The sequence below is a fragment of the Macaca mulatta genome, chromosome 13 (assembly GCF_049350105.2).
Source record: "Macaca mulatta isolate MMU2019108-1 chromosome 13, T2T-MMU8v2.0, whole genome shotgun sequence".
Classification (NCBI taxonomy): domain Eukaryota; kingdom Metazoa; phylum Chordata; class Mammalia; order Primates; family Cercopithecidae; genus Macaca; species Macaca mulatta.
The window spans coordinates 93,624,745-93,647,356 of NC_133418.1; the positions used below are offsets into that span (position 1 = coordinate 93,624,745).

At 45.7% G+C, this 22,612-nt stretch overlaps 2 long non-coding RNA genes across 3 annotated transcripts; one reads left to right on the plus strand and one right to left on the minus strand.

The window, feature by feature from the left end:
* Positions 1-332: 332 nt before the first annotated feature.
* LOC144333802 (uncharacterized) lies at positions 333-20,820 on the minus strand. 2 transcript variants are annotated; one of them, XR_013402864.1, is made up of 4 exons: positions 20,683-20,820; positions 20,082-20,283; positions 8,134-8,198; positions 334-7,274 (listed from the first exon to the last, which is right to left on the minus strand). It is a non-coding gene; the product is annotated as an uncharacterized LOC144333802 (long non-coding RNA). The 2 variants fall into 2 exon arrangements; XR_013402863.1 differs by lacking the exon at positions 20,683-20,820 and having other exon boundaries at positions 333-7,274; positions 20,082-20,485.
* Positions 20,821-20,916: 96 nt separating this feature from the next.
* On the plus strand, positions 20,917-22,612 carry LOC144333803 (uncharacterized). Its single transcript, XR_013402865.1, has 3 exons — positions 20,917-21,124; positions 21,380-21,429; positions 22,463-22,612. It is a non-coding gene; the product is annotated as an uncharacterized LOC144333803 (long non-coding RNA).

A 22,612-nucleotide genomic window follows, 5' to 3' on the forward strand; every position in this document is an offset into this window, starting at 1 on the left:
GAGCTCTGTGTGTTTAGAAGTCCTCCCAGAGATCACAGAGAGTCCCATTGAATTCTAAGTTGCAGCTGCCACCAGGGCACTTTGGGTTTTTTGTGCCAAGGGGCCAGAAATCAAGAAGTGACTCACTACCCTGGCAGGGGTAAGTGACCCTAATTAGCAGGGAGGAAGTAGGGCTGCTGTCAGTCAGGGGCAGGGAGGAGTATCTTTGGCACCAGGTAATTCACTTGGGTGTCCCTTGGTACCCATTTAATCAATTTTGACAGTAAATGGAAAATGAAGCAGTCATGGGGAGAAGCTGCTTCCAGAACCCATGACACTGAGCTGCAAGCTTCTCCATGGTTCACACTTTTTCTACATACTTCTATGGCTTCCTATTATACAGACTCACTCCCTCTCTTTCACACACACACACACACACACACGCGTGCACATGCTCACGCACACACACTAGCAATGGAGTAGAATTTGACCCCAGCCTGCTACCTAGGGTTGAGACTTCCGTTTGAGCCCCAGCCCCTCTCCAGGGGTTGCTCTACCCTGAGCAAACCCAGGCCATTCCTTAGGGTGTTGTTGAGAAAGCAAGGAAGGGGCTGGCCATGAGAGTCTTGAGAAAGCCATTGGAGAAGAAAACACAGCTCTCCCACGTGGTGACAACAAGATTTTCAGCTTTCTATTTTATGAGATGTCTCAGCTACAAGGAAAAACACAACAGGCCTTAGCTGAGTCTCATTCAGAGTGGAATTAACAGGCCTCCTATGTAATTTTCTTCCAGGGCTTTACAGGCTCCAGCGATGCCTCGGCTTCTCTGCTTCCAGCTTTTTTTTTTTTTTTTTTTTTTTTTTTTTGCCAAAGCCCCGTGGAGCAGAGGCCTCCCAGGCCCCAGAGGGAGATGACCTCAGCCTCGGCTTTCTCTTCTGAGAGGCTGCTCCTTCTGTCTCTGAGCTGTGGCCCTCTGCACTGGGCTCTGGTGGGGAAGGTGCACTTTTAAGGCTCCAGGTATTTTTAATCACTGTGTGTTTATGGGACCTGGAACAGGGCACGCAGCTCTGTGGTGAATTTTTTTCTTTTCCTGCATCATCTGTTGGGCAGGGGTTCCAGGTTGTGTATATTTATGGAAGAGCCTAGTGGATTCGGAGAAGACAGTGACACACTGACCTTCCCTGGGGGCCCAGAGGCTTTTCCTTTCTGCTCCTCCCAGACTGTTGCCCTGTACCCAGGACACCTTCTGGGGGGATCACTGAGCTATGCAAAGAAGAGAGGACGTGGCGGCAGAGCCTGGCAAGCACTGGCTTCTAACCTGGAGGGGTCACCCCACTCCTGCAAGTATGCCCAAAATGTCTCCTGTGGCACATCTATGCCTTCTTCAGCCTGGGAAACTGCTAAGCCCGGGGCTACAGAAGGAGGGAACTGAGAGACAGAGGTGCCACCACAGCCCCTGCCATGTGGGATCACCCAGCAAATACCCATCAAGTAAACAATAACTCCTGGCTGATGTGGATGGCCTGTGGCTGACTCTGTGTGTGTGTTTTTCTTTTCCTTCCAGCCCCAGCTACAGCCCAGTGGCCCCCAGAGAAATGTCAGGGAACAGCTGTGTGGGCCTTAGAAGCTGGGCTGCACATGACTGACCTCCTCCCGCCCCGGGCCTGCGGGGTGCTTTTGCAGGGTGCTTACCAGTCTGGGCACAGCCGAGAGCTGTGCCAGTAATCCTGCTGCTGGCAGACAGGTGTGAAAAGAACAGAAAGCAGACATCAGTGTCTGCTGATTTAATTTTTGCTCTCAGAGCAGCCAGGATTGGATCTGGAAAGCTCCTAATGGCAAGCCTGTCCCTGGAACAAGAGTAGACGCTGTGAGATTTACAAAGGAGGCTGACAGGCTGAGGCTGACAGGAACCAACCAGTCGGGGCAGAATCCACTGGATTTGGCTTCCTTTTCTTTCCTTCCGCAGGAGTTGCGGCTAGAACTCAGAAGAGCTCCACTGCTGGCCCTGAGGAGCCTGAAGCAATAATCAGAGTAGGACACAACTGGGCATCCCTTCAAGGGAAGCTGAGCTGTGCATCGCAATGGCCAAAAAGTGCGTGTCCTTTTTATTTATTCATGCAACAAACATTTATTATTCATTCACTCCACAAACACTTAGTAAGCACTTATTGTTTGCCTATTGTTCCTCCCCTGGGGACACAGGAAGAATTGGTCAAACGCCCACAGAACTTCACAGAACTTTCATCCTGTTACCCTTCAGCAGGGGCTGTGCCTGCCCCTGAGTTTATGGAGCAGAAGAAGACTTTATAGCCACTGTGTCTCCTTGAGCATTGTGTAGAATTTGAACCCAGGCCCAAGGTGGCTCCAGAGATGGACCTGGAAGACCCCAGTGAAGAGGTGCGGTCCTGCGAGCATCTTCTCAGGCAATCTTGGCTGTCCCAGGTGGGATTTTCTGATGTCCTGTGTTTAGCAGGGGAAAGGCAGACCATGCACCTGTAAGGACTGTCCACGACTTCAGACCCTCTCAGGGGCATGGGAGGAAAAGCATGGGATCATTTCCCAGAGAGTTTGGTGGTGAGGATGAGCTAACAAGAGTAGCAACCTTTCTATGTGGATGTGAGCTGTTGAGTCTGCAGCCCAAGTCCAAGTTCTTTGCAGAGGCTCACCTGGCCCACCATGCTCCAGCTACACAGCTCTCCCACCTCCACCTTCCACCCAGCCAATGCATGCAGTCCCACCCAACATCCTTCACAGCCATGGTGCTGCTTCTCTTTCCTCACAGAGGAGCTCCTAAAGCCGTTCGTGTAGTTTGGCTGAGGCTAGGCTAGACCAGACTGAAAAGACGGTGCTTTTTACAGCAAAAGGATTCAGACCGGGCGCTTGAATGTTGAAGGATCAGACTTTCCATTCCTTTCCTCGTTAGTTATCTCAGTTTACTATCCTGTTTTCCTTCATGACGTGCCTTTATTGAAAGCTAATATTGAAGGCTCACTCCATCAGGCACTGTGTTTATGTGAATTGTCTTATTTAATCTTCAAATAGTCTTGTGAAGAAGCATCAGGCAATCACATTTTACAGAAGAGGGGAATGAAGCCTGGCAAGGAAGGAAGTTTGCCCAGCATCCCTAGCTGATTTGACCCCTCATGGTCAGTGCTACTGCTCTTAGCCAAAGGCTTGGCTTCCCCACGTCCAAGGGTGGGATCTACCTAGTGCTATAGCTCAGAGGTCCCATCAGAGTCATTGGGGAATCACTAGCCTCTCTGGTCCACCATGTTATATGCCCCCAGAGGGGACCATGGAGATGAAAGAGGAGGTGAGGCTATAGAAGCCCATAGAATCTTGCTCTAGTGCTCACCTTCTGTGTGATCTTGAGCAACTTATTAACCTTCTTAAGCCTCAGTTCCTTATCTGTGAAATACATATAAAATGAGAGCCTTCGTTAGAGAGCTGTTAGTGAATTACATGAGGTAATTCACAGTAGGCATTTATGAGAATGTCTGACACAAAATAAACACTCAGTAACTATTGTCTATTACAGGCCCACAGCCCATTACCTATAATGCTGAAGTCACAAAAAGCTCTGAAAATTGTGCAGTTGGAAGTAAAACCTGTCCTGAAGTGTCGTACAACTATATCTAGGTTTTATTTATCCCACTTAGTATAAATATGCGTATGCTTCACTGAGGAAATACTAATAAAGTGCCACTCTGGACCCTCCTAGGGTTATTATATGACATACTGTATGTGTACCCTGTGACCTTTCTGAAATCTGAAGAACTCTGAATGCCAAAACACACCTGATTCCAAGAGTGAATGCCCAATAAGAGACTGTGAACCTGTATCACTTTTGAGAGTAGAGCCAGTAAGTCCCCTGATGGAGTTACAGTAGCAGTGACTGTCAACTCTGGAATTGCAAGAGCCAAAACCCTGAAAGGAATAGAATTAACTCCCTTCTCTCCTATAAGAAACTGCAGGCTGCTGCTTAAGGGCAGAAAGAATGAGAGGTAATCGAGTCAGCTGGAAAAATATATCTCCTTGTTCACTTGCTCATGTGATCACTGAGGGATTTCTGTAGGGTGTCTGGACCTGGGTGAAAAAATCTTTAAGGACCATCTCAATTTCAAGATCTCAGGAAAGGTGGTGATCCTCTTACTTCCTGCTTGATTGGCACGTTGCTAGGCTGGGCCAGGGAAAAGGGAGCAGAGCAGTTGTCCTCCATCAAGGAATATGGACTTTCATTAAGGATACAAGATATGCATGCTTGAAACAAGTAGTGATATGTTAGAAGATTAGATCAGATTGATTAGAATATATTAGAAGATTATGAAATTAATGTTCGAGTGAGTAACTGAGCTGGTATGCACCATAGGAGTTCAGAAAAGGGAAACCAAATGTCAGGGAGCTAGTCTAAGGCCAGCTAATTCTTAGAGAGAAGAACCCAAGGAATGGATAAGGAAGGAGAAGAGAGAGGAAATTGAAGATGGAGTGGAGGGAGAAATAGGGACTTTGTGGTCTGAACTCCACATATACTATGAGGTATGGGCAATTTGGATAACCCATCTGAGCCTCAGTTTTCCCATTTCAAACATGGAGACAGTTACAGCTCTCTCTAGCTATGATCATTGTAAATATTTTTTAAAATGTAAAGTGTTAACACAACATTCATTCTTTTTTGGTAGCTGTAGACCCTGCAATTTGACTCTCAGAAACAGTTTTTGTTGATTCCATGATGCCTGTTGACCTTGAACTGGGCAGTTTACAGCCAAGCTCAAAGGTGTATGTTTGACAAAGGTATAGAAATCAGGAGGAAAAACAATTAATTATTCAACTAGCCAGAACCCCAAACAAATAACCCTCTTCACCCACGGCAACACTTGACAACTCTTTCCATTCAGCCACTTTCGTTATTCTAATTAAGCTGACCCTCCATCCAGCTGCAGAGAGAGGAAGCAAGCCTGCCCGTGGGACCTTTACCCCCAAGTCAGAGATGTTTGTTCTTAGGAGATGTCATTTTATCTTCTTCTTAGGACCTCTTGGCCTGCTATAGCACACAGAACCACCCCATGGATGACTTCCTGATGGATGATGATTGTTCTGATATCTTGGCTCCGATGGCATTGTGCAGCCTCAACAGGTCACACAGATACTAAAACCATATACATCCTACATGTCAATGAGGGGAGAGGTGAAGGGGAAATTGTAAAACAAAAGGGAGCAGAGGTTATCACTGGTAGAAACACAGAGTGAGAGAAGGCTGCATGCTATTTAATGCAAAGGAAAAGTGGAAGAAATAGTCACTGGAACAGTTAACACCAGAGCCCACTCTCTAAGCAGAGTGCTCAGGAAAGTCATCTGAATTCTGATGGGAAACATCCTTACCTCAATATAAAACACCTAATAGAACTGAGACAAATAAGGTTCTTGACAAATAGAAGTTACTAGTAGTAGGAGCAGGGGTTTGGTAACATCGTTATCATCATCGTCATCCCCCATCACAGAGGACAAGCGTTCATGAACATCACCTCTTCTCTGAAGGCTGGGGTCAGGAAGAGCCTATCTGCTCCAGCGACAGTGAGAGAGGAGCCTGGCCACAGCAGAGGCCAAGCCTGGCAGTTTCCATGTAGAAGTTGAAAGAATTTGAACATCAAACTGAGCCTTCATCTATAGTCATTGGGGTGACATTGGGCATTGTTGAGAGAACAAACATCGTGATTAAAAATGACACAAAGGGAGCCCTGTAGTGATAGGCGATTGTGAGTGTTTAAATGAGGAAGGGAAGGGGTCAAGAAGACTAATCCAGAAAAAAAATGAAGGGCTACATCCTGATGACAACTTTGTTTTGTTTTGTTCAAATTGCTTTTATTACTTATCAATGTCAGTTTCTTACGAAATTTGAGATGACATTCACAATTCGGTGGCCTTTAATACATTCATAATGTTGTTTCACCACCACCTCTATCTAGTTCAAAACATTGTCATCAGTCAGCAAAACCTCTACTCACTAAGCAGTCCCCTCCCCACCATCCAATCTCCCTCCAGCCCCCGAGACACCACCAATTTGTCCTCTGTCTGTATGGACTTATCTATTCTGGATATTGCATACAAAAGGAATCATATGACATGTGACCTTTTGTATCTGGCTTCTTTCACTTAGCATGATGTTTTTGAGGTCCATCCACATTGTAGCAGGCATCTGTACTTCATTACTTTTTATGGCTGAATAATATTCCGTTGTGTGGATGTACCACGTTTTGTTTATCTGTTGATGGATACTTGAACTGTTTTCACATTTTGGCTATTGCTCATAGCCAGTAGGAACAAGTCTGTATATCATGGAGGAATTTCTTATGGTTCTCTGAGTGGGATGGTTATTTTTGCTATGGTTACACCCTGCAAAAGCAATTACCCTCCTAAGCAGATAGATGTTTCTTCCAGGGGAAAGAATTCCTGGAGGCTGCCAGGATCCAGCTGAAGGTCCTGATGACCTCTTAAAGATGACTTTAAGTGGCTTTAAATGTCTTCATGCATCCTTTGCTTGGATGCCAGGGCCAACCAAACTTTCTGACATAACACTTAAAAAGTTAGAGTCTCAATTTTTCTTCCTGGTGACCCATAGACATCCATAGGCAAGAGGATAAAGATTGGATCACCTTCCTCCTTGAAAGTAGCTCCAATTCAGCTCAAGTGACCTGTGAGAGGCAGTGTGGTCTGGTGGCAAACATCTGTGGCTGGAGTCAGAAGACAGACAGATGTTTAAGAGATGGCTCTGCCACTCCCAGGCTGTGTAGCAGCTAAGTAGCTCTGAACCCCAGCTTCCTCATTTTTCAAGAGGTGCTGTGATTGCTGCTTGCCTTTCTCATTGAGTTGTTAAAAGGCTGAAGGAGTTGTCATATGTGGGTGTGAATCTTAAACAGTCAAGGATCACACATTTGTGCTATGACTATTACTCCCCTGTTAGAAGACATGCAGGGTGACACTTGTGACTCACCATCAGTAGACTTTGCATTAGTCACAGTGCATTACCTGCAAGTATTTAAAAAATGGAGACCCATCAGAAGGCTACTGCGTCACCCGTAGAATTGAAGGAGAAATGAATAATCAGGCCCCAAAGGGCAGGAACCAGACAAGGTCTGGGCCTTCGGAGAGCAGGGGCTGACCGTTGGGGTGAATGAGGGGTGGCCATTTTTCTGTCTTTGCTTTGCTGCAATCGTTGTTCAAAATCCCAGGAAAGGGTCTGATTGATGAACCACTTGACTAGGGGAGGGCAAAAGTCCTTGACTGACAATTCCACCAGGCTGCACCATAGGGAAAGAGGTGATTCTCCAATTAAAAATCAGGGAGCTATTAACAGGAGAAAGGGGGAAAAGATTCTGGGGGGCCCCCAAACTGTCCACCAAAAATATACTCTTCGAGCTGCTCATGCGGAAGCAAGCACAGACTGGGACTCCCGAGCCAATGGCTCTGGGGCTACCCTAGAGCTGAGCGCAACTTGGAATAACCAGGGATTTGGGATACAGTTTGGAGACTGCTACCTGCGTGTCTGTGCAAGGTGCTTCCCTTAAACACCATGCACAATGTGTGCAGTCCAAGAGCTCAGGCTTGAGAAATCTGAACCAAACTGCATCTGGCTGCTAAAAATATCCAGGCTCCAGGGAGGCAGCAGAGAGAGCTTTTCCAAAGCCAGCTGAGGCCTTCAATGTATGTAGGAAATTATTAATCATGCCCTGTGATTCTTCTTGGTATGAGCTGGCTTTATGCTTTAAAAATAAATAAATATGAACTGTGGCCCATCCAACCCCTCCTTTCTTTAACTATCCATCTCGGAAATAGTTGGTAACTCCTGCTGCCCATTCCCCCTGGGTGTAGGCTGCCCTGCTCCCTGGAAAACAGGAATTTCTTATCAGATCAACAGGAAATTCTATTTTTACTTGATGTTAGAATTAAAAATATCACAGGGAGAGAGATTCTCTTGTATCCAAACCTTGCACTAAATTTATCACCCAACTGAGGAGTTCTCCTTCCAAATGGTTGCTCCCAGGGTTCTCTCCCTCCGAGACTGGCACCAGATGGCAGGAGAGACAAAGAGCTTTGACATCCCAACTTGGTTTTTTTTTCCTAACCCCAGGTCACAGTGTTGCTGTGGAGATCACTTACGGTACTTGTAGAATGCTCCATGGCAAGTCATAGTTGAGCCTAGATGGTGGCTCCAGAGGCATTCACTAAGAAACAGAGACAGCTCAGGTTAGCAGCACTATAACACTCACTAAAGGCCCTGGCTAATAATGGTGCTTAAGTTGAGTGACTTCATTTCAAAAGCAAGCAAGAGGAGTGAAGCAAAGTTTACTGAGGCCCGACTGTGTGCGAAGTACTTACTAGCATGGGCCAGGCCATTCAATCTTTCCAGCAGCCCCCAAATAGAAGTAACAGCAGCAGCTGCTGCATCTTTCCAGTTTACAGAGGAGAAAGCACAGGCTGAGGAAGGTATCTGGGATTAGAATTAGAACTGGGTCAACTTGATTCCAGAGCTAATGCTCTTTTCTCTTTACCATCAGAATTTTTTTTTTCAACATCTTGAGGCAGATCAGGAGCAAAGCTAATGAATTCAGCAGCCACTAATGTAGGCACTACCAGCTGAATGACTGGCAGCCTCCAGGAATCCTTTCTTCTGTAAGACGCATCTATCCAGAAGGGCAGCTGCTTTCAGAGGGCTGTAACCATAGCTCAAATAACTACCCTATTTAGAGAGCTATAAGAAATTCCTCAATGCCCGGTTTGCTTAACTTGCAAGTTGTATGACTCTTTCTTGTAACCCTGCTAATATACCCTTAGCTTCTTTTCTGAGATGTGCCTAAACCACTGAAATAGGAGAGTTATCTGACCTCCCTTGCAGGATGTGTGACAGGGGTGTGGCTCATCTGTTACCACCTCTGCTCAAACTCCTTATGGGAAGGGGAGCACACAGATAGACAGGTGCAGGAGCCAGGGTGCTAGGCTCTGGCCCCATGGCAGTGTCCAGGGATGGGAGCCTGTGACTCCCAGAGCCCAAGTGGGCATGTGTTACAGTATGCTCTTTCAGCCTTCCCATCTGTGGATGGCTTAAGTGTTGACCAGCTCACTGGACCCTCTGTTTTTTCGCAAGGGCAGAGGGCCAGTGTGACAGCTTTCCATATCCCAAACTCTTGTCCAGCATCCCAGAATAATCAGGTTACACATGGACTTGAGGGATAGTGAATGCAGGGGCTTTATTGGGTGGTGGAGGTGGATGTCAGCAGGATGGATGGGGAGCTGAAAAGGGGATGGAGTTGAAAGAAATCAGGCACATTCCTCAGCCCCGGGCTCAACACAAACAGGCCCAGTACAAACACATCCCACCATATATCTCTCAACTTCCTGAGCCCAGTACAAACACATCCCACCTGGAAAGTCCCCAATAAGGACACAGCCGTTTGTGGTTTTACTGAAAGCGTGGGAACCAATAGAAAAACTGCTAAATATATAACTTAAAATGTAAACCAATTGTAATGCTGTAACCAAAAGAATTCCCTTGTTCCTCTGTAACTTTACATATCCTATTTATGTCGGGCTATAAAAAGCAAGCACTCGCATTGTTCGAGGCCCTCTTGTATGCTGTGGAATGGAGGGACCAAGTTTGAACTTGTAAAAGATCCTTGCTGCTTGGCTTTGACTCTGGACTCTGGTGGTCTTCTTCGGGGAACAAACGGTCTGGGTACAACAGAGTGGGAAGATGATCTTCCCCTGGAGTTTGGCCATCCAGCAGCTGATTCTCCGACCATCCTTAGCAGAACTCCTCCTGACGTTCCTTCTCTTCTGTCCTTCTCCACTGCTCTTCTGCTGTTCTGTTCATCTGCTTGTCAGCTCATCTGCTTCTGGAGCCTGGGGTCTGGGGTTTATATGGGTACAGGATAGGGGGCTTGGCAGGCCAAAAGGCAACTTTTTGGGTGCAAAAACAGGAATGCCTGTTTCCATTTAGGGCCATGGATATCCAGGCTTGAGGTTGGGGACTTTGACGCTCTTCTACCCAGTATTTCCCTGTCTCCTGTCCATATCACCAGCACCTTATTTACTTACTGAGTGTTTTGTATTGTTTGTTTTGTTTTAATGGTGCAACTAAAAGAGTATTGCAGGATATCTGGGCTTTAACCCTGGCTCTGAAGCTGAGACTTTATGAAATTAACTTCTCATCTCAGGGCCTCAGTTTTCTCATCTGTACTAATAACAAGCTGAGTTCTTATATGGCAAAAAGTGGGGCTAGAGATCTCTCTGGGTTCCCTTTTATAAGGACATTAGTCTCATTCATGAGGACTCTGCCCTCATGACCTAATTACCTCCCAAAGGCCCTACCTCCAAATACTATCATACTGGGGATTAGAATTTCAACATAAGATTTTTTTGGAGACACATTTAGTGCATAACAGCACCTGTTATAAATGTCACAGATCCCTGACTTCTCTACCACCAATAAAAGGAAGAGGGTGCCCACCTTCTGAGATTCTTCCTGCTGTGGGGTTGATCATCCCTTTAAGGAAGCCAGGTATTTGGCTAATAGCTGAGAGGCAGCTTCAACTTTTGGCGCCATGTCCAGGAGTGAGAGACAGCCTGTCACATTTTAAAACTTTGATGTATTTCTTAACTTCTGAAGAATTGGTCTATTCATGCAGAAACAGTATAAAGAAAGGAGATCAAAAGACAAAAAAGGAATTGGAACATGTCATAGACAGAAACGCAGTGACTCAGGTCGAAAGGCTGACAGCTCTCAGAATATTCAAGAATTGGGGCCAGATAAAAACCAAAAAGCAAACATACTCTCAAACAAGCTGACACTTCTCATTGTAGGGGTACTGTATTGCCAAAGGCAAGGTACTTGTGGAGCCAGTTAAGGACTCTGAATACTAATTGCATGGATAACAGCTAAAGACAGGGCCTGAATAGATGAGTCAAGTATGAACTCAGACGCCTAAGGGCAACAGAAGGAGGAACTTTGCAGGTATGAAAGTTGGTTCAAGCGTGGGTCAGTGTACTCAATCTGGCCTTTACCTCCCCTGTAGAAGGCAGTATTAGTTATTCCCATGAGAAAAATGGGATATTGAAACCTCCTTTGCAAGAATTATAACAGAAAATTACGGCAGTAGGGGAGATCTGATCTAGCCAATCCTCTTCTTGCCTTTAGCCTTCCAGCTGCCAAGCTAGCTTTGGGAGACATTTAGGTTGTAGTTTAAATGATAATAGCCCTTCCACAAACCTCAACTGCCTTAGTAAAGCTAATGAGAGACCACTAGGCTAAGAGGAAGAGAGGAGCCTGAATTTTGCTAAGGTATAGACATAAACAATTGCCAGCCATTATTTAACAGGTTACAAGATATGCCACTTTACAAATTACTCCTACAGATGACATCTCTATTGTGGAACCTAAGATTGGCCTTTCAAGATATGTTTTCAGGTGTTTTGCATGTCTCACATCCATTGCTCCACCTGGACCCACTGATCAATGGCTCCTGAGGCACCATGTAGAAGTGAATCAGCACACAAAAGGACCATTTTCCACACCCCTATGATTGCACCCAAACCGATCAGCAGCAAACACCATTCCCTAACCACCCCCAGCCCTTCCCCCAAACTGTCTTTGAAAAACCCCTAACCTAGGAGCCTTCGATGAGATTGATTTGAATAATAACTCCATCTCCTGCATAACATGGCTGGCCTTGCAACAATTAAGCTCTTTCTCTACTGCAATGCCATGGTCTATTTTGTGTAGCAGAAAGGAAGAACCCATCAGGTGGTTACAGTATGCCTATAAGACTGCTAGTTGATCATCAACACACCATAAGTGCCTGGTCAGCACAAGGCACCATAATGAGTACTGGGGGGAAGATCATGTGCAGAAATGGGTACATAGCAAGACAGCCTAGAAGAGATTTTTGTCCCACATTCTCATTTTATAGAAGTGAGGAAACTGAGACCTGAGAGCAGGAGTGACTTACTCAGGATCACATAGCTAAGCAGTGGTGGGCAGGGCCAGGATCCAGGGCTCTTGTGGTTAGGTTCTTGTCTCAACAATCCTACAAAATGGTGAAACCGCCTTTGCAAAATTATAACTAAGGAAATCATGACAGTGAAAGAAATCAGAGCTAACTGACTCTATCTTGCTTCTAATCCTTAAGCTGTCCTTGTTCATTCCTGGATGTAGGCTGAACAAACTTTGGGAAGGAATTCAGTTATTGGTTTGACTCTGAAATAGAATTGATAACAGCCCTTTCCCAAAAAGACCCCCTTCTTGTCTGGGGTCCACTCTGCCTTTGCTGGACTAACAAATTAGCTACAAGATTAGAAATTACAATTTAGGAGTCATGCAGCCTCTGGCTCCAAGAGTCTGAACCTCTCTAAGTTGCTTCTGGGGGTAACATCACTTTACCCCCATTGTAAAACCTAAGATCAGTGCTTGAGATATTCTGCAGACCCTGCACTTGATGGATCAGCTGACACCACCCAGACCAGTAACCTGGCTCAACCAGCTCTGTGATCCCACTCAGAAATCAGCAAGAAGTCACTTCGACCCCTTGTGATTTTATCTTAAGCCCGACCAATCAGCACTCCCTACTTTCCAAGATCATACCAACAAAATTATCCTTAAAAACTCTGATCCCCAAATGCTCGGGGAGACTGATTTGAGTAATAATAAAAATCCAGTCTCCTGCACAGCTGGCTCTCCGTGCATTACTCTTTCATCATTGTAATTCCCCTGTCTTGATAAACCAGCTCTATCTAGGCAACAGGCAAGGTGAACCCATTGGGCAGTTACAATGGTATCATAAAAGAGGTGTGGGCCTGAATGTTAGGAGAACCTGATTCTAGAATTGGGTCAGCTACTTACTTACTTGGGGACTTCATTTCACCTCCTTTAAGACTCAGTTTTCCCATCTGTATAACAGGGGATGGGACTAGATGGTCTCTTTGGTCTCATGATTCAATAGTCAGGATAAGCTAGATTTTGCTGTGATAACAAAGAACCCCCAAATCTCAGTGGCTTAAGAGGCAAAGCCTTTTTTTAAATTTTTATTTTTGTAAATTATGTATTTTATGATGATTAGAAGGACTGTCTTCAAATCAGTACAAATATTTCACAAATAATATCTGGCCATTTTCTAACCAATTGAGGAATTTGTTGCACAATAAGCTGCCTTACATCTTTCAGCAAGAAAAGCATTAAATTTGAATAGTAAAGACATTATAAGGCTGAATGCGATGGCTCATGTCCGTAATGCCAACACTTTGGGAGGCCAAGGTGGGCAGATCACTTGAGCTCAGGAGTTCGAGACCAGCCTGGGCAAGATGGAGTGATCCCATCTCTACAGAAAAATAAAAATTTAGCCAGGCATGATGGTGCATACCTGTAGTCCCAGTAACTAGGGAGGCTGAGTAGGAGGATCACTTGAACCTGGGAGGTCAAGGCTGCAGTGAACCGTGATTGCACCACTGTACTCCAGCCAGGGTGACAGAGCAAGACCCTGTCTCAAAAAAATAAAAAAAAAATTATACAATGAATTAGGACACAATTAAAATTTGCTTTAAACATTTCTTTGGGGGAGGGGACACCATACTTCTACTCAATGAAGAGAAACATTTTTACAGTCCAGAGGGGTTTTTTTTTTTTGCCCTATTATGCCATGAATCCATAAAGAAGAGGTTCTAACAGTTCAGGCTCCTTCTCATTGGTTCTCACAAAGTGTGCTTCTCTGTTGAAGCAGGCTGGCGCTTCAGCTGAATCCCAGTAACTTTCTCTTTGGCTTCCTTGTTTTTCTGATCATTTTCCTTCAAGTGTGCTTCAAGAAACTCTCTTGGCTCTCAGAGTGCTTAATGTGCTCAATATGCACATTAGTTCTCTTGGCAAGAATCTTGCCCTTAACTTGTTTGTTTACAGCAATGCCAACAACATGCTGGGTGGCATTGTAGGCTCTTCCAGTATTGCCGTGGTAACACTTGTGGGGCCTTCCTTTCTGAATACTGCCCATTTCCTTGATGTCTGCAGTTTGGCCTTTCTTATAGATTTGCATGTACGTGGCCAAAAGAACAACAACTCTTTTTGAAACGGAGTTTTCCTCTTGTTGCCCAGGCTGGAGTGCAGTGGCATGATCTCGGCTCACTGCAACCTCCGCCTCCCAGGTTCAAGTGATTTTCCTGCCTTAGCCTCCTGAGTAGCTGGGATCACAGGCATGCACCACCATGCCCAGCTAATTGTGTATTTTTAGTACAGATGGGGTTTCTCCATGTTGGTCAGGCTGGTCTCAAACTCTCCACCTCAGGTGATCCACCTACCTCAGCCTCCCAAAGTGCTGGAATTACAGGCGTGAGCCACCACACCCAGCCAACAACTCTGTTTTCTAAAAGACCTAGAGAACATGTGTCAGGTACCTCTCCTCTTTCCCTTTGTGTTCATCATTTTGGCAAATTACTGGAAGAAGGTGGTTCCAGCCAACAGGGCAAAGGCCTCTTTTTCATTCACATCCTATGATCCTGGTGGGTTGGCAGGACCCAGGCTGATGGAAGCTCAGCTTCCATCACATGCTTCATGGGGAAGAAAATATAATAAAGTGTATACTCGCCTTTAAAGCTTTTGGCCAGAAATGACATGTGTCACTTCCACATATCATTTGTTGACCAAAGGAAGTCACAAGGTCATCTACCATGCACCCAGAAGAAGACCCTGGAAATAATTGACAACAATCCTGCCTCCTATATGGCATAAAGAGCTATGTGGATCAGTGAGGGTGGGGGTGGGGGTCGGGGAGACACTTGCCCCAGTGGACTTCATGGAAAGACTTCATAAAGAGGCTCCACTCTGAGAGGTGGAGATTAGAAAGCACTGAATCTAGAAGGGGTGGCAGGAGCAGAAGCAGAGGTGCTGCAAAGGTCAAGAATTCAAACTTAATGGGGAACTGCCTAGTGCCTAGATGCACTGAAGTATAAGGGAGAATAAGAAGCGAGAAATCTGATACCAAGTCATGCAGAGCCTTAAAGACAATCAAGGGCCTTGAAGGGGTGTGTGCCTTATTTGCATTTGCTAGGCCCTGAATTTTTTTTTTTCTTTTTTTTCTGAGACGGAGTCTGCCTCTGTCACCCAGGCTGGAGTGCAATAACTGATCTCGGCTCACTGTAACCTCTGCCTCCCAGGTTCAAGTAATTCTCCTGGTCAGCCTCCCAAGTAGCTGGAACTACAGATGTGCACCACCATGCTTGGCTAATTTTTGTACTTTTAGTAGAGATGGGGTTTCACCATGTCGCCCAGGCTTGTCTCAAATTTCTGAGCTCAAGTGATCCGCCCGCCTCAGCCCCCCAAAACGCTGGGATTACAAGAGTGAGCCACCGTGCCTGACCAGGCCCTGAAATTTCTGAGCTGGTTTGTGAGCTTATCAAGCAGAGTGTGGGATGGCACCAGCAGCTCTAGAGAAGAGGTGAGAAGAGTACAAAGGAGTAGGCAGACCAGGAGGCCACTGCTATCCTTTGGGGAGAGGTGACAAGGCCCTAAGCCCTGATGCTTTATTTTAGGACAGGTGCAGCAGGGGAAATAGAACAAATGCAAGAGTAATTACATGGGAAAGAACCTAGCACAGGTCTTGGCACCATTGACATGTGGCCTCAATTTGATGACCAGTTGATGTTATCTAAAGAGGAAGAGGGAAGAATGAAGACAAGCTGGAAGATTTGAGTCCCCATGCCTGGAAAAAAGGAGTGTCATCTGCAGAAAGCAGGGAGTCAGGATGGGGAGCTGGTTTGGGATGAGGGGTGTGGTGAGAAGTGCCGAGTTCTCAAGGTGACCAGTGAGTCTCTTCATTCCCTCCTCTCTTCATGGGAATGTGGAGAAGAGGAGAACGGGTTGCTGGAGTGTGCAGTTGGGTTGAAGCAGTCCTTCCGGATATGAAATTCAAGCCAGTGTCCCCCAGACCACTAGGGAGACTGTGGCAGGCCAGGTCTCACTAAGGCAGGCCTCCATCACAACTGTTTCAGCACTGACTGAGTGGTGAAGTTAGATATTAAAATCTGAAAGAGTCAGTGCCCTATTACACAGGCTAGAATGTAACAAAAGCCCATCAAGAATTTTGCCTAGGCCTTTCCTGGGCCTTGAAGGATGACAAGATAATGAAGGAATTCTTAACGGGACCCTCTTAGGATTAAACAAGTTTTATTGGGGGTCTGAAGAAACTCCCCAGGCCTCCACAAACACATTTATGGGGAGTCAGAAGGAACTCCCCAAACATGCATGATTTAGCAGGAGACAAGTCCTGGACCTATTTAGATTAAGTACATTTACTGAGGCTCCAGAGAAAGGTCTTCAAGACTCAGACCTCAGTTATATATTAAAAAAATTTAATCACTTATGTGTTTAGATGAATGCACACTTACATGTAGACATGTAACTTAGAAGGTATATAAGCTCTGGAAAACTTTTAATTTTGAGTTGGTCTAAGGAGAATTTCCAGCCTTCTTCCTATAACCAGTTACAGAAGTAAAAACTTTTTCTCCCAGTTCATCTGTATCTCATTGTTATTAGAATGATAACGGATAAGCAGCTTATTAGAATAAGCAGCCAGACTCTCAGTTTGGTCCAGGAACAAGACTATGAGAGGATCTTTGAGTTGTCCAGCCTATGTTTTCTGAGCACGCACAGATACATGCAGTGGTCTTAGCATCCCAAAGAAGCAGGGGTGATTTTTTTGGGAGTTGCCTAGAACTGCCTTGACATACGTTTTTCTAAGGGGGCTTTCTTGGGAAAGGAAACGGTATCTCTGCCCCTTTAGTAGACGGAGAGCCTGTGGTGCTCCCTCCTGAACTCAAAGGCCATGACAAGAGGACACTCTGGCCTGGGATCATGGTGAAAGGCATGGGTAAAGTCCAGTGCCAAAGGAGACCTGGCTCATCAGCTGTTCATCTCTCTAAAGGGTCATTTTCGGGTCACCTGTTCTCCATGCTGGGCTGATGGCTTCTGAGAGACGGGGAGAAGAGCCAAAAGGAGGTGATGGACTTATCAGCTCTGACTCCAAGTGCTTGCTGTGGGTGGGTGACTGAAGAAGCCCCTGTCTCCACTGGACAGAGATGGAAATCCCCGATCCTGAGGTTCAGGGTCCATAGAATAACGAGGCTGACATCAACTGTTCCTTCTGGAGAAGACTCAGTTTCCACCAGTCATTTTGTGTATTCTGACCAGGTCTCAACTAGCTATTTCCAAAGCCACTACTATCATCCTGAGTTTATCTAGAAAAGATGTTGACATGCCTTCCAGCCCCTGTTGCTCACCATCCTCCTTCAAGACTCTGAATGGGATTATTTAAAGTAATAATGAAAAGCAAAACAGGAAATTCTTATCTGTTTTGGCAGGAAATTCTTTAGCTGTGTGGAAGGTTCTGCCCTGGGGGTTTGTGCCCTCCAGGAACTGTTTTGCAATGATTTATGGTCCAAGATGGCGCCAGCCCTTCCTTGGCCCACGGGGTGAGAAAGGGAGGTATATGCTGGACCCTGGGAAGCAGGATTTGCATTATCTTGAAATGTACATTTCTATTGATAACATATTCATTGTCTCCACTCATAAGTTATGGTCCTGTTTTTGTCTTGTCCTGGAATAAGGAGTAGCAAATTCAGGCGAAGTTAAGATGCTCCATTTCAGGTTTGAAAAGCTTCATTCTTTAGAATGCATTAATTTATGTGAAATCCTAGGTAACAGAACGTAGAGGAGAAGCTGTTGTGATAGACACTTTATGTAGGTCGTGTTACGTTCTCTCACTACAGATATTATTTTCTCCATCTCACAAATGTGGAAACTGAAGTTCACTGAAGTTAAGCAACCGGGTCTAAGTCACATAAGGACTAAAGGGTGGAGCCGAGAGGAAATGTGTTTTTTTGTTTTTTTTAATTATATTTTATATTCTAGGGTACATGTGCACAACGTGCAGGTTTGTATTTAGGAAATGTGTTTTCAATAGACTCTGAGTGACCCTGAGGCCCAGGCCAGGCCAGCTTTGGTCCCCACTGTGTCCCCAACACCCGGCAGAGTGCGTGGAATATAGCAGGCACTTGAGAAACAGACTCTGGATGAAAGGATGAAGGTGTGGGATCTGTTGGCTGCAGTGTCCTGTGGCTAGGCCTCCTTGTTCCTGTTCCCACGCGGTCTTCTGATTATTTCTAGTGTTCACCACACCGGAGATGACAAATTTCACAAAAATGCTGAGAGACTGATTGTTGGGTGTCCCTGAGAGCTAATCTCTCTCTTTCTCTCTGTCTCTTTCTTTCTAATTATCTATTGAGAGTTACATCCTTCTACTGGTTCCACGACTTTGGGCTTTCATCTCCTATTCCTTTTTATAAGATTCCTAGCCTGGCGCAGTGGCTCACGTCTGTAATCTCAGCACTTTGGGAGGCCGAGGCGGGTGGATTACCTGAGGTCAGGAGTTCGAGACCAGCCTGGCCAACATAGTGAAACCCCGTCTCTACTAAAAATACAAAAAAAAAAAAAAAAATAGCTGTAATCCCAACTACTAGGGAGGCTGAGGCAGGAGAATCACTTGAACCCTGGAGGCGGAGGTCGCAGTGAGCCGAGCTAGCACCATTGCACTCCAGCCTGGGTAACAAGAGTGAAACTCCATCTCAAAAAAAAAAAAAAAGATTCCTTCTTTCGGAATCTGCATTAGAACAAAGCTGGTTCTGAAAGTGCTCAGAAGCCCACCTGCAGCTGAGGCTCAAGGGCCTATCTGTGTTGGAGCTGGCTCCTCCACAAACCCTCCTTCCTCCCTCATTGTCTTGACAATGTCTTGCTTAGGAGTCGGAAGACCTAGGTTCCAGTAACAGGGCTGTCATTAACTGGCAGGCACTTGTACTTCTGAACCAGTTTCATCATCTTTATTTTGTTTGGCTGGCAAAAGATTTTGTCTGTAGCTGATTTTTGAATGCCTTTATCTACCAGGGCAAGCGATCTCCTGCTCACTACTAGTCCAGCGTGGCTCATTGGCTTAGAGCCATCTACTTCACATGTTTCCATTTGAGTTTGAATCTTCAGACAAAATGGTTCATGTGTCCTCTTCTGGTGCCAACAACCCCTGTGTATGTGATTCTAGGATGCTTACCATGCCCCTTTACCCTGGCCTTTGCTTCCTATTCAAGAGGTTTGTCACTGGCGTCAGTGTTTTCTCCATTGTCAAGCACCCTCTATGGCTGATGCTTCCTACCTGGTGACCTGACACGTTGCCTCTCTTCGTGTCCACTGACTGAGTCACTTCAAATTTCCACCACCATGGGCTCTTGAACTTGTGACTGCTTGGCCTGGTTTTTATAACCACATTGTTAGCACTGACTGATGTTAAGGTTCTCCATGGGTCTGACTGATCTGAGCAATTCCGTATTCATTCATTCATTTATTCATCCATCCAACAAATATTTATGTTAACTCATTATTAACTTGCAGGGCCTCATGCTGTTGCCCAGGCTGGAGTGCAGTGGCATGACCACAGCACACTGTAACCTCAGACTGCTGGGCTCAAACCCTCCTCTCACCTCACCCTCCTGTGTAGCTGGAAATGCAGGTGTGCACCACCATGCCTAGCTATTTTTTAAAATTTTGTAAAGATAGGATCTTGCTATGTTGTCCAGGCTAGTCTCAAACTCCTGGCCTCAAGCTGTCCTCCCACCTTGGCCTCCCAAAGTGCTAGTTGTGAGCCACTTTACCCCACCTCATTGTTACTTTTGGTGCTGCTAACTTACTTATAGAATGGACATAAGAATTCTTAGAATGGGCCTGAGAATTGACAGTCTGTTTTTATTTATCCCTTCTAATTTGATAAGTAGGCTAACACTTGGAGATACACATTATATATCTGTCATAATGTTACCGGTGGGTCTTTGTTCTTAGAGCTCCCAAGATGGCAGCAAGCCTTTTGTTCTCTGACCTGGGGTGGGGTTCTTGGCCTCACGGGTTCCAAGGAATGGAACTTTGGGCCATGCAGTGAGTGTTATAGCTCTATTAGAAGCCGTGGGTCACGGAAGAGAACTGTGGAACCCAGAGACTAGTGTTCAGCTCGATTAGGACAAACCTGGGCACTTACCGCACAGGAACAATGGCGAGCCTCTAGCCTGATCAGGAGCGGCAATGGGTGCCCTGCTGGATCAGAAGCACAGCGGACACCCTGCTGGATCTGGAGGGGTGGAAGTTAGCGGCGGGTCTGCGAGGGTGGCCATCTGCAGTGGTGGACGGCGATCGAAAGCTCAGCTTGAGCCGGAACAAACACGGACCAGAATAGTGTGCAGCTGCAAGATTTAACAGTGTGAAAACAGAGTTCTCATACAACGGGAGAGGACCCAAAGGGGGTTGCCACCACCGGCTCGAATGCCTGGGTTTATACATCCTGATCATTGTCCCTCCCGCTGTGCTCTCAGGCGATAGATGATTGACTATTTCTTTACCACCTGCTTTTAGCTTAACTGGTATTTTAGTGAGCTCTCTTTGCTACCTGATTGGCCGGGTGTGAGCTGAGTTACAAGCCCCGTATTTAAAGGTGGGTGTGGTCACCTTCCCCAGCTAGGCTTAGGAATTCTTAGTCAGCCTAGGAAAACCAGCTAGTCCTGTGTCTCAGTAGTCCATTTGGCTTGCTATAACAAAATACCATAGACTGGATGGCTTATAAATAACATAAATTTATTTCTCACATTTCTGGAGACTAGGTAGTCGGAGACAGTCCAAGGCACTGGCATATTCAGTGCCTGGTGAAGACTCATGTCCTGGCTCATAGTCCTCACATGGTGGAAGGCGCCAGGCAGCTCTCTGGGCCTCTGTTATAAGAACACCAATCCCATTAGTGAGGGCTCCACCCTCATGGCCTAATCACCTCCCAAAGGCCCCACCTCCTAATACCATCACATTGGTGGTTAGGTTTCAACATATAAATTCTGGGGGGACACAAACAATCAGATCGCAACAATGCCTGTTTTATAGATGAGGGAATGGAGATTCAGAGTTCTCCAGTTACCTACTCAGAGTCACGGGGCTAATAGCAGCAGTGCCAGGAGCCATCCACTGATCCTCTGATTTTATCTTTTCAAGATGCCTGTTTGTTTCTACCTCCTTACTGAAAGGGGAGAGGCATTTCAGGTTTGGAGAATTTCCTAAACTCTGAGAAAAGATGTACTAAAAAGAAATTGTGTGCCTCAACACTTCTCCTGAGAAATCACTGTTACAAAAAGTGGCTCCAGGATGGGGAGAGGCTGGGTAGGATGAGGCGTCAAAGGGATTTGAGAATGTGGGCTCTACTGGGAAGCGGCTGGGTGGGAGGGGATGTTATAAATAAAGTTTTGGTGCCACAAAAGAAATAGCACTCAAATACAAATTTCTCTTTTTAATTCTCAGCAAGGCAACTTACTCCTATAGAAGGATGCACCCTTACAGATGAAGCAATGGTGAGTGCACACTTGGACAAGGGAGGGGAAGGGGTTCTTATCCCTGACACACGTGGCCCCTGTTGCTGTGTCTTTCCCCTGTTGGCTTGGGTTAGACCACACAGGCTAAACTAATTCTGATTGGCTAATTTAAAGACAGTGACGGGGTGAGTGGTTTGGCAGGAAAAATGGTTATGACAGAGCAGGTAATCAGAATAAGTCAGGGTGGAGCAGGTAATCGGAATGAGTCAGGGTGGAGCAGGTAATCGGAATGAGTCAGGGTGCAGCAGGTAATCGAAAAAGGTTGCTTTACAAGGAAGTTAAGTTTAAAAGTAGAAGGCAAAGAATTAAACATACTGACATATTGATTCTTTGAAAATAAATTTAGAACTCATATCTAACAGGGAGAAAGATGGGGCACACAATGGCACATACTGCAGACGGGAGTGCTTCCTCCCAAGGCCTGGGGAGCCCTCTTCAGGGCTTGAGGTTTCAGAAAAGGGCATTGTCAGGAGCTGGCAGCCAACTGTGAATTGGTGGTAATGAATGTACTAACACTGTTACCTGTTAGGAAGAGTAAGAAACACAGTCAGAAGATGCTTGGGAGGACCTTGGAGGAGAGGCAAGTTCTGGGAATTTCTGTGAGTAGGCTCTAGGGGATTTTGTAGCATCTGGGAAAGTGTTTTGAGCCAAAGCAGAAGACCAGCCTGTGGCTTTGGCTTTACAAACTATTTGTCAGGACTGAGGTCCAACAGAGTGATAGCCTGACCTAAGCTGGAGGACAGAGAGCTGAAGGTCAGTGATCAGAAGGCTCTACACAGCAGAGAGAGACCAAGCGTTTAATCTTGCACCAAGCTAATTGAGCTACTGAGAGTGTGTTTCTGTGATTTATAAACCTATCTGTCCTTTGTGTGCCAAGATACTACTTCTCAGTGTCATAAAAATTGGTGTATAAAAATATCTGTCTTCCTTTCCCAGGTTAACCTTTCTACCTTCTCCAGGATCCTGTAATTATCTCACTCCATCCTCTCCCTGTCCCCTTTATGTTTTGTAGGAATGACTCACTCATTGCAGTTTGCCTGTGACTTTACTGGTTTAAGTGTCGCCAGAAAGGGGTTCCGATCCAGACCCCAAGAGAGGGTTCTTGGATCTCGTGCAAGAAAGAATTCAGGGCAAGTCCTCAGTGCAAAGTGAAAGCGAGTTT